The sequence below is a fragment of the Panthera leo genome, chromosome F3 (genome assembly GCF_018350215.1).
Source record: "Panthera leo isolate Ple1 chromosome F3, P.leo_Ple1_pat1.1, whole genome shotgun sequence".
Classification (NCBI taxonomy): domain Eukaryota; kingdom Metazoa; phylum Chordata; class Mammalia; order Carnivora; family Felidae; genus Panthera; species Panthera leo.
Window position 1 is genome coordinate 58,960,028 of NC_056696.1, and position 12,600 is coordinate 58,972,627.

The window sequence follows — 12,600 nt, forward strand, 5'->3', positions numbered from 1 at the left end:
AAGATCACAAACACAGGTTGGGAGTGTTGCAGTTGGGCCTTGGGCGCCTAATTTAAGGTTCAGCCCCACTTACTACCACTGTCACCCTGGGCAAATCACTTAACCCTCTGAGCCTCAGTTTCCCATCTCACGGGAGCCTCTATAGGGATTCCATGAGACAAGGTAAGAAAAAGTCCTTAGCCGACTGTGAACCCCACCCGGATTTTAGGTATGAGATACTGCTTATTATCGTCATTACCGTCAGGAAGGTGTTGAATTTATCCCGAGCTTTGCTTTTGCTGGAGAAACACATGCAGTCTGGTGGGCTAACAGTTATTGTCATTTATCAACTCCTCCTTTCAAGGACAGAGATGACAAATGGAACGCTGCACCACGGTTACTTGTACAGATAAAATATGCTCTAAAAATTGATAGGACGCACACCCACCATTCTCCTCGTGGCCGGCCACCAATGTGTCAACTGTCACCAAGTGATAACAGCCCACAGCCGCCAGAGGCTAGATATTGATTTGTCCTGTAGTCACCAGCTACTGAAGTTGTGCACACACGCATGTGCACACACACACGCAGAGACAGCACCTGAAAGCTGACGGCCAAGTGAATTAAGTACGGTTCTCTCAGAAAAAGTATTTTTGTTTGTGAGGCCAAGAGGTTTTCATCCATTAATAAGAAGTAGTTCTTAAATAAAACCTGATTAAAGTGCTTATAAGGAGACAGAACCACCCCAACCCCACAGAATAGAAAATCTCATACAGAAAAGAAAATCTAGATTGAAAGAAAATTCTTTCTCATACAGAAAAGAAAATCTAGATCGGCACTGATCATATGGCTTTTCTCAAGTCCTTACGTGCCATGAGCAAGCTAACTTCCAGAGGTAGGACAGGTAAGCCATCCACCGGATGGTAAAGATACCAAGAAACAAACATTATATCCTCTGCACATCCAGTTGTACATAGCTTTCAAGGTTGCCCGTTGTTTTTAATTATGCTGTCCAACTTTCCTCCATTAGAGTGGATAATGGAGCATGAACTGTATCTGGCAAGATCTATGGTCTAGGAGCAGGCCAGGTCCTAGCAAAATGATGAAGTAGGAAAAGTTATATCTTTAATATCTTGGATCTCTCTTTTGGACGTCTTCCTTCCCTCGCTACCCAACCCTCCCTAACCCCCTGTGATCTCTCTTTCAGATATCCTATCTCCAATGATATCCCACAATCAAGATCATTCTCATCTGATCCTGAGTTATCCACATTAATATATCCTGTACTGTATTCCCTAAAGGACATGGCCTCTGCTTGTGAATGTTAAAAAGCGTTTCCTTGGTGGTAATTTAAGGCCTGCGGCTAGCCAAAGAGGTTTGCCATACTCTTCAAATCACACTCAAGGTACTGTGCAAGGAAAACAAAATATATCAGAGTGCTTGGGGAACCACAAACAGCCCCATAAGTCAAAGGAATTATTATTGTCACAATTATCTCTCTGCCTGCCTAAAGGGCCAGAGGTGTTTGGGCTGACTTGTACTGGCATGCAAGGGAAGATGGGGCAAATCTCTTCATCCAGTTCCATGTTCAGTGACGTCATGTTGGTAGCCTAAAATCAACCATGGTGGGGGTATTTACACCATGGCAACTGGCAAATGCTACGATCGGGCCTTCCCTCTGCACCCCCCCAGAGAACCAAGTTACCGGCATTCCCTGCATAACATCAACTGGCCCCCCATGTCTCTCCTGCCCACTGCACCTATATCGCCCGAGATAGAGGATATGAAACACATTAGTTAAATGAGCACACCCCAAGTCTATACATGTACACACACATGCATGCGGGCACACACACAGACACACACACGTACTCACGCACCTCAATCTGAGTTAACGTGAAAGATATGTACAAAAACAGACTGCAGCAATAAAGGACAATTTTATTTTCTATTTCACAATATTTAGTTGGTTTGCTGCCAAAGGCCTAGAATTCCTGGAAAAGCAAGTATTAACAACTGTCAGGATAAGAAGCTATTTAAGTATTGCGGAAAGGCATATTATGGTACTTTTCACTTTTAATAACCTCTTAGGAAAAAAGCTAAGTTTTGAAATTGCAAGTTGTCCAAACAAGTCCTGTTAAGCTCTCCAGTTGTACCAATAAGGTTAATGGACGCCCTGCCTAACCTTCTCCCACTCCCGCCTCCAAATTGACAATCAATGCCTCTCTTCTCCACCCCTCACGTTCGGGCCACTCTTCAGTTGAGCCCCAAAGAAAACATTCTGTGAAAGGTCGCCAACGACCTTCCAAATGGCAACATCCAAGCCATTTCTCAGTCCTTCTAGTCCCTCTGTGACATCTGGCACTGCTATCCGTCGGGCTTGGCCTCATCCTGGCTATGCCTACTTCCTGCGGACGCATGGGACACATATGTATTGCATAAATGAACACCTATTCCATAGCCACACATACACACAAGTGCGCGCGCACACACACACATATCAGCACACCCATGTCCCTCCCTAAGGACACACTCCTTAGGGCCCACCCACCGGTAGACTCCCCCTGCCTTCTGGCACCACATCAGACTCTCTTTACTGCGATGCCCCCTCTTTGCCTCTAGGAGGCAAGCTGTGCCTCAGTCCCAACTTGATGTTGAAAAACTCCTTCCTAAAATTCTCCCCTCTCCTTAACTGCCATGAGCTGCTCACCTACAGTCCAGGGTATAGACCGACCTCTCCCCTGTGTCTTCCTCTTAAAGGCACAGTTTTAGGCCTTCTGTAGTCTCTCTTCCAAAGTTTTCTCCTGGAATCCCATGGTGTTGACTTTCATCTCAACACGTGCATAATTCCCAAGTGCAAATGTGGAGAACTGAATTAAATATTTGTAGGTTCTACAGACACCAAAACCTCAGTAAGTCCTACACCACACTTTTTATCTTCTCCCTCAAATGCACTGCACTCCCTGCTAAAAGCACCCACAGTTCTTACTTGCTCCAGTGAAAATTCTCGGAGGCACCTGCGATTCCCGTCTCTGCCTTCCGCAACTCCATTCCTTCCCTAACTTCTGTCCATTCAAGCTCGGAGAGGTTTCTGCACTTGATTCTCTGCATTGCCACAACCTGCTGCCATAGGTGGAGCATTTCTCAGGTGAGCCATCGCAATGAATTACTAACTGACCACCCCACATGGAGACTTTCTTCCTCAGTTCACCTGCCATACTTTGTTAGACTGGTCTTTCTGATGTCACTCTTTGGTATTTCCCATTGCGACGTGCAAAACAGCCATGTCTGCCTAAAGTGATTAGCAGCCTGCCTACATCAGAGTCACCTGGGAAGGGGGCGCCTAGGTGGCTCAGTCGGTTGAGCATCTCGACTCCTGACTTCAGCTCGGGTCATGATCTCACAGTTTGTGAGTTCAAGCCCTGCATCAGGCTCTGTGCTGACAGTGCGGAGCCTGCCTGAGATTCTCTCTCTCTCCCTCTCTCTCTGCCCCGCCCCCACGGGTACTCGTGCTCTCTCGCTCTCTCTCTCTCTCAAGATAAATAAACTTGAAAAAAAAAGAATCACCTGGGAAGCTGGCTCGTAATAAAGATTCTTGAACCCCACTTCAAACCCACCGAATCAAATCAGTGGGTCCCAGAAAGCTGTATATTCAGCCAGCTCCATGGATGAGCCTTGAACCCAATTAAGTCGGAGAGCCACTGGCTTGCAGCTTCCTCCATAGGACATATAAGGACCCTCACCATCCAGTTCCTGCCCACCTTTTCATCTTTATTTTCACCAGCCCCTCCTTTATTTTCACCATCCCCTTATGCAGGCTGTTCCTTCTGCCTGGAATGTCCTCTGCCCTTTTGCTGGCAAATCCCACTCGCATTTAACCCTACGTTCACCTCTGCCATGGCGTCTGTGATGTGCTGCTTATGACCAATTCCTAGCTCCTCAGGAATTGCTCCTTCCTGATTATACCTTTATGACAGGGTATAATCTCACTGCATTAAAGTGACATTTTAGGGGTGCCTGGGTGGGTCAGTCGATTGAGTGTCTGACTTCAGCTCAGGTCATGATCTCACAGTTCGTGGGTTCGAGCCCCACATCTGGCTTTGCACTGACTGCACAGAGCCTGCTTCATATTGTGTCTCCCTCTCTCTCTCTGCCCCTCACCCACTCTCTCTCTCTCTCTCTCTCTCTCTCTCAAACATAAATGAACATTTTTTAAAAAGTAACATTTTAGTACCGATTTCCTTGTTAGACCAAGTACTTCTTAAAGGCAGGAACCAGATTTTACTTATCTTTTACCCCCAGTTTCTGACACATGGTAAGTACTACTCAGTAAAATGAGTTTTGAATAAATGACTGAATAAATAAATCTTGCCTTCCACCACCACAATACAAACATCAGACCCTGCAGACAGCTGCATTTAGGGGGGAAAAAAACCACTTAAATCTAACCATAATGGTGCTGACAGATCCCTGATGAGCCTGAAAGTGTTATACAAGCCATCAGACCAAGAGGATGCCAAGTTTGTTCCTGAAATCCAGAGGATATCACAAGGAGATAGTTATATCTGGATCATTCCACCAATCAAGGGCATGGACATAGATTTAGCCAGTTTGTATAATAGAGCCAATCAAAAAAAAGGCAATGGCCAGGACCTAATTACCAGACAAGTGAGTAAGTAAAGATATGTCTTAGGGGTGCCTGGGTGCTGAGTCGGTTAAGGGTCTGACTTTGGCTCAGATCATGATCTCATGGTTGGTGAGTTCGAGCCCCGAGTCAGCCTCTGTGCTGACAGCTCAGAGCCTGGAACCTGCTTCAGATTCTCTCTCTCTCCCTAGCTCTGCCCCTCCCTCATGTGCTCTCTCTCTCTCCCTCTCTCTCTCTCAAACTAAATAAATAAACTTAAAAAAAGATGTTTTTAAAAAGTGGATGGCAGGAACATGGCAAGGACACCAAAAAAACAAACAAACAAACAAACAAACAAACAAAAAACCCAAAAAACCCCAATGCTCTAAATGGGCCTGTCATCCATCCAACAATTGATGGCAGTGTTTGAATAACCCCCAAGTTCATGGATTTGTCCCATCCTGGGGATAAGACCAGAGGGGATATGGAGGAAAAAGTCACATGATTTCTCCTTTCCAGGAGTTCCCAGGCTAGATAGAATACCTAAATGTTGCACATGGCAATAACCCAAGAATAAAAACAAAGTAGCAGGGTGGAAACTGCAAATGCAGCTAATATGAAAACAAAGGCCAGAGCTACAGAGGGAATACGGGGGAAAGGAAGAGGTCAGATTTATTTGAATTCACAGAACGCTGGCCCTGGAAAGGGCCAGGGAGACCAGCTAATGCAGTGCTCTCATTTTACAAATGAAAACGAAATGCAGACTGAACTGACTTTTTTCCAAAACCATTCAAAATAATTTATCCACCCAGGAAAGCTTCCAGGTAAAAGTGAGATAAGCCTGGAAAAAGAGAAGGAGAGCTTTTTTCACAGGGCTACTCGGGAGGAGGAAGTAACAGGTAGGCAGCAAGAAAGAAAGGGGCTTTGATGAAGGACAAGAGACAAATGGGCAGGTCATGGGAGACAAGAGCAAAGTGTCCTGGGCTGAAGGAGAGAAGCGGTAAGAGGTGAATGTGAGTGTCAGGTGGGAGGCAGGACCAGCCCCTACGAATGGTAAGTCTGGGTCAGGGGACCCGACACGCACACGACTGTCCTGTGCAATCAGTTCCTGTGCTATGAGAATCCATCCCCATTGGGTTATAAATTGTTAGAGCTGCAAGCACCTTGGACGACGACCAATGAACTCATCTCACAGAGAATGAGTCCAAGTTAAGAAGAAGGACATTTGGAGACATGCTGATTCTGGTTGCAAAATCCACCTCTGTGTCTTTGAGCCGTTTATTTGAGCCTCCATTTGGTTTCCTATATGATGCAGAAATACTCATCCCAGAGTCCTTCTAAGGACTAGGTTATTATGTATCCCTAGCACTTGGCCCAGTGCTGACCCCATGAAAGGAGCTCAGTGAAAGCTCCTTCCTCCCCGCTTTGCACTTAGAGTAGAACTGACTTGCCCAAGGTCACACGGCGGGTGGGGAACAGACCTGGAGCAGGAACCCTGTGCTCAGACTTGAAAGCTCCTGTCCTAAAGCAGGCTGCCCCTCCCCGGCCAGGCTTCCAGTCAAAGTACTAGAACCCTTTGGAAGAAGGTAGTTCTGGAATTTCCATAGGAGATTCTGAGAATTCGCAAGAAGAACTTCCATTTTCCTTTCTTTCTGCAGTTTGTCTCTAGTGGGGTTCCAGCCTTGGCGAGGGAACCCATCCCAAACAAACCAAAAATAATGAAGACAGCAGATCAGAGGCAGGTCCTCCATGAAAGTATGTCAGCGGGGACAGAGGAGGAAAGTTTTTGTTGGGGTTTTGGTTTTTGGTTTTTGGTTTTGTGCCAAATGCAAAAGTTATTTTGACTCCATGATTTCCTAGGGATTTTAATAATAATGGTCTGGATTACTAACACAATCCACATCTCAATATGCTTAATATTTTTCACAATTTGAGGACCGGGAACAAACTATTCAGAGCCAATCACCCTTGGCCAGGCAAAGGTGCAAGGTAGACACAGAGACTGCTGAGCTCTAGGGTAATGTTGGTAAAATGTATCAACGCTATAGGAAGATCTGGCTTTCGTCAGATACGCTTTGGGGTATTTGGGCCTGGGCACTTAAGTTTAGACAGCATGTAAACAATCAAACTTCCAAATAAAAATTTTAATTGGGGCACTTGAGTGGCTCAGTTGGGTAGGTGCCTGGCTCTTGATTTCAGCTCAGTTCCTGTTCTCACAGTTCATGAGTTTGAGCCCCACGTTGGGCTCTGCACTGACAGCATGGAGACTGCTTGGGATCTCTCTCCGCCCGCCCCCCCCCCTCAAAATAAATATTTTTAAAGAAATAAAATAAGACGACATGACAGTTTAATAGGTACAGCTAATACTTTTATCAATGACCTGGGACAGTGCCATATTTTTTAAATAATGTGCTGCAGTCTGTTCCAATCGATTAAGCATTTCGCATGCTCCAGGGAATATGCTGGCATTAGCACATGACAGAGGTGAATAAGATAGGTCCCAGAGCACCTGGGGGGCTCAGTCGGTTAAGCATCCAACCCTTGATTTAGGCTCAGGTCATGATCTCACTGTTTGTGACATCAAGCCCCACACCAGGCTCCTCACTGAGAGTGAAGCCTGCTTGGGATTCTCGCTTTCCCTCTCTCTCTGCCCCTCCCCCACTCACCCTCTCTGCCTCTCTCAAAATAAATTTTAAAAACTTTAAAAAAATAGGTAAATAAATAAAAACCTGAAATCATTAGGATAGTGTGATCACTTTATCACGCCTGTAATTGATCCTAATCCTACGTCTGTTTTGAGTGCCTCCAGGTCAGCAAAGCATGGAAACTAACTTCAAGTCAAGCAATGATACATTCAAGACACCCGAACAATTTTATTCTCTGGATCCTTGGCCGACGGACACAGGGATACTCGTCAAGTCGAGTGTCTGTCCTATATTCCACCGAGTCCTGCTGCATCCATGTGGCATGCTCCCACGCCGATGAACCCTCTTGAAAATAAGGGAAGAGGAGTTCTAGCGGTCGGGAGGGACAGCCCCAGTCTCGCAACGGCTAAGGATGCCTTCCATAGCCAGACAAGAGACCAGAGCCAAGGGAGGCCCACCTGGGAGCCAGCATGACCTTAGCTTCGCCACACAAGAAAATCCCAGCGTGCTATGCCAAGCAGTGGGCAGAGTGAGGGAGAAGGGTTCAGTGTGGGAGGTGATATTTGTGCTGAAGCAACATTTTAAACACCTCCACCCTGTATGGACAAGACAGCCAACACTTTCACATAAGTAGCACCCCCTCCCCAGTAAGTCCAATATGAGCTGACTTACTCCTGCGACCCTGGCACTCCATGCTTTCTCCTCCACCCCCCTATGCCATGGATGCATTTGCACACACATACTCTCCCCACAGCTCCAGCCTTGCTGCCCTTATCGTCTCTGGGACGTTCCAACTTCAGCGCCTTCTCCTTTAGGCTTTGCCTCTTTTTCTTTTCTCTGACTCAACACATATGCAGATAACCTGTAGGTCAGGTCCTTCTTGGTTTTATCCAGTCCCTAAGATTCTAGGCCTATTCGTTCTTTATACTGCCCAGATCTTGGGGGCAGACCCATTTTCAAGGATCATGGAATCCCTTGTGTACCTAGTGGACACGTAACCTGTCATCAGGGTACATTACAGCATTTCCTGATGCCTATCTCGGCCCATTGCCCCCCAACCAGATGTGTATGTGTATGTGTGTGCATACGTGCGTGTGTGTGTGTGTGTGTGTGTGTGTGTGTGTGTGTGTGTCTGTCTGGGGGTGAATCTCAGGGGGTTGAACTGATTATGTCCCTTAGTTCATGACACATTGTCCTCAATTTGGGTCAACCTTCATTTACTTCACTATTCCTTTTTATTTCTGTTCTCCATTACCACCCCTCCATACGCAATCATATCTGTGTGTTTAGTGTTTACCTTTTTATTTGTAAGTGTCCTTGTAAAAACATATTGCTATTTTGTACATCTGTTTTTAAGTCATGTCAATGGTACTGTGTCATATAAATTTCATTTTTTTTCACTCGGCACTATGCTGTTAAGATGCATGTATGTTGGGGCACCGGGGTGGCTCAGTCGGTTGAGCCTCCGACTTTGGCTCAGATCATGATCTCATGGTTTGTGGGCTCAAGCCCTGAGTCAGGCTGTGTGCTGATAGCTCAGAGCCTGGAGCCTGCTTCGGATTCTCTGTCTCCTTCTCTCTCTGCCCCTTGTGCTCTGTCTCTCTCTGTCTCTCAAAAATAAATAAATGTAAAAAAAAATTTCTTTTAAGAGGCATGTATGTTGTCCTGTGCACTTCTAACTCTATCCTGGTAGGTTTCAAGGAACACCGGAGCTGGACAGAAGAAGCGGAGAAGGAGAATTCTATTCTAGAACTACTGCAGTGGGAGAAGAGAAACCTCAGAACAGAGCTGGGCTCCAGTCCAAACACAACAAGGACAAGTGGGGACTCCTATCCAAGGAGCAGGGTGGAGTCAGGGGATGGAAAATCCCTAAGAGGAAACATCAGAGACAAGGGGATTCTGCTTAAGCCAACTTGATGGGATTCTTGCTGAAGGCAGGCAGGGTGATAAGATACTGCCAGTGAGGGAAGACAAATTTGATCAGATATTGAGGGTAGGGGACCAAGTGGGCCAAAGACAGGGGCGGGGAGTGGGGCTTGGGAGTTTAGAGAAGCCTGACTTGAGTTAGGTCCAGGAGAGTCATGTCATAAGCTGCAACATGCCTACACTGCCTGATGCCCTTCGGCCCTCCCATCCTACACTCCCACCCCCAATGTTGTGATAAATGTCATGACATGTATTTCTATACGGATCTGGGTGAGATTTTCTTTAGGGACATATTCCCAGGAATGAAACTAGGTCCTATGAGATAGATGATATGGAGATACAGAGATGTATAGATATAGATGATATAGACGTTATAAATGATACAGATGATAGACATGATGGACATAATAGATAGATATAGATATAGATATAGATATAGGCATAGATGTATAGATGTAGATATGTAGGTATAAATGTATTGGTGCAGATATGCAAATGTAGATGAGTAGGTATGGGTAGATATAGGCTGCAAATATAGAGATATATTTAATTTACACACTTATTTTGATGAAGAACATGCTACATCAGACCGAACCAACCCCTGCTACCTCCACACCCCTCACAAATTTCTAGTGTTGCATTTGCCAGAGCACCCAGAATGGAAGGGGCCCCTGCTCACACATCTCATACTCAAATCATAACCAGATTTCAAAGTTAAAATAACAACTTCTCTACAAAGTTTCCCTTGAGCCACCACCCACCCACCCCCACACACACACACACCCTACCGGCTAAAAACATTGTCCGAACTCTCAGTACTTGGTCCCTGAGGTCTGACAACCCGAAACTTTTTCAGGACACCAATCTCCATGACACAAGTTTCCAACCCCCCTCCACACCTCTGAATGCCTGAGCCAGGATTCCGGTCACTTGGTGGTTAGAAACATGGGCTTTGAGGTCCAACAGAACTGAGGTTGCTTCTCTGCTCTCATTTACAAGTTGTGTGGACTTTAGGCAACGTAGTTAAACTCTTAGCCTTAGCTTCCCCCTGTTGATGCTGCTTGTCTTAAAGGTTTATGGAAGAACTAAGTGAAAAGTTGGAAATAAAACACTTAGCCCAGTGCCTAACACGTAATCCAAGCTAGGTAAATGGTAGTTACCATCACAACTGTTGTTCTCATCATTATCGAGTGCCCGCACATAACGTGGCACAGCCCCTTACACAGTGGACACTCAGTAATGTTCAGTGTATAAACGAGCCTCAGAAAAGCCAACCGCCTTGCCCAAGGCCATCCGGCTGGTGTCAAGGCAGCACTTGAACCCAAGCCTTCTCTATGGCTTGCTGGGACTTTGGGGGGAAAAATAGCTATTTATAAGGCTTAAACAGCAAGACAAGAGGGACTGTGGGAATTTTCCCATCACTTTAATTAGAGAAGTAGGAATCACATGGACAGTAAGGGGCTGTGTCAGCCCTCTATCTCCTGACACCCCCTCTTGGTGGTGGAGGTGGTGGTGGTGAGAAAATTCTGTAAGACAAAATACACATAAAGTACTTGAATCTGTGTCAATACATACCAAGTATATGAATTTCTGTGGTTATTATCACTCCCTGGGCCCACAGGCACTGAGTTTTGGCGTCTTCCCACGTAAAGCAATCACCTCTTCAGCCTAAAGAAAACCTCAATTTGAATAACTTTCCAACCCCTTCCAAATGAGACCATTCAGATTCAGTAAAATACAATCTTTGTGACCCAAAGAACTTTTGGAAGTTCATTACAATGTTCCAAAGTCTTCATGAACTGATATCAAATGGCTTTTTGCAATCAGTATTTTCATGCTCCGGAGTGGAAGAATTGCAATCAAGATTAAACACACTCTGTTTAAAGAGAGAGAGAGAGAGAGAGAGAGAGAGAGAGAGAGAGAGAGAAAGAAAGAAAGAAAGAAAGAAGAAAGAAAGAAAGAAAGAAAGAAAGAAAGAAAGAAAGAAAGAAAGAAAGAAAGAAGAAAGAAGGGAGGGAGGGAGGGAGGAAGGAAGGAAGGAAGGAAGGAAGGAAGGAAGGAAGGAAGGAAGGAAAGAAATCTAACTGAATAGGAAGAACAGAGGAGTCAAAGAACATGCATGGGAGTGACCAGGTTCTGCTTCCAAGAAAGGTCCAGCACGCTGGTCAATTCACTGTCCACAGGCCCTGGGCTAAGGGAGAGGCTCCCGGAGACCAGACAGGACCAAGCAGTTTATTTACCCAGAATCACCAGATCATGGATTGCAGTCAAGAAAGGAAGAGAAGTATAATATTCACAGGAAGTTTGAAAGAGGTATGAATAAAAGCGTGTCTCCAAAATCAAAAGTCTAGGTGACCAGGAGTGTGTTGCCACACAAGCCTCAGTGAGGGTCAAGTGATTTGGGAGGAAAAGCCCTGAATGGAGCCCAACAACTGAGGACTACTCTTGAGTGAAAGAAGGCCTACAAGAGAAGCTGGGAACATTTGTACCAACTTCAAGCTCTTCTCAAATCCTTGGAAATACAGGCTCTGTTTTCTTGTGGTGGCCAAGATCCCAAAAACTATCCATCCAGAGCGCCGAAGCCTAGCTAGGAGATATGAACAAGTGACAATGAAGGGGATGCTCAGTGTCCCACTGAGTCGCACAAGGTCAGGACTGTGTTTGACTTGAGAGCGTGGAGCTTCTTGGGGTCCCTACATCCTGCAGGGTGAGGGCAACAATGACCTGAATTAGTTCACAGCAAGGCCCGGGGGGATGTTCCAGTTGAGGCGGATTGGCTGAAAAGGGGGAAGGTAGAGCATTGCCAGGCAGGCAGGCAGCACAGATCTAAGAACACTGAGCTGGTGAATTCCAGTCATGAGAAAACAGATCAGAAGTTGTCTATTCCTTGTGCTGTGTTGTTGCAGTTGCCACGGGAGACCCACCAGGACCCACAGGTTCAGGCCACGGCCTCAAGGACATTTTAGCTTCCCCAGCAAAGTCTGCCCCCCAACCATAGCAGATAGACCTGCCTGGACTGACAGAGACCCAAACTGTAACAAAGGCCTATTTTGCATGGGACGGCAAGGCCAGGCCTGGGAGAAAGAGCTCTGAAGAGCTCCATGAAACTGTGCTCGTTCTTGCACAGGCAAACCTTACTGTAATGGGGAGTCCTCACTGGTGCCCTCCCCACTTCTTGTGAGCTGTCACCACCCACTGCAGATGGACCCACTCGCCAGGCGGCGTGGGTCCCGGGCACCAGGGGGCGTGAACAAAGAATCCTGTTTCTCTGCTCCTTTGCCCCATGAATGCCCCGAGCATTTTTGTCTCAGAGGCTCCATTCAGGCAGAACCCTCCAGACCCACCTCCCACGGGGGTGGCATTACCAGCCCATCCATCTTAACACAATGCCTGAAGTCGGGGCACAGAAGGACTTAGATTGCACTT

At 46.2% G+C, this 12,600-nt stretch overlaps 1 long non-coding RNA gene across 2 annotated transcripts in view; it reads right to left on the bottom strand.

Moving 5' to 3' along the window:
* Positions 1–962: 962 nt before the first annotated feature.
* The window catches only part of LOC122212117, a 243,526-nt gene continuing 231,888 nt past the window's right edge, over positions 963–12,600 (bottom strand). For both annotated transcript variants that reach the window (XR_006199004.1, XR_006199002.1), the window contains exon 5: positions 963–1,070. This is a non-coding gene — a long non-coding RNA (uncharacterized LOC122212117). The remainder of the gene's footprint in view (positions 1,071–12,600) is intronic.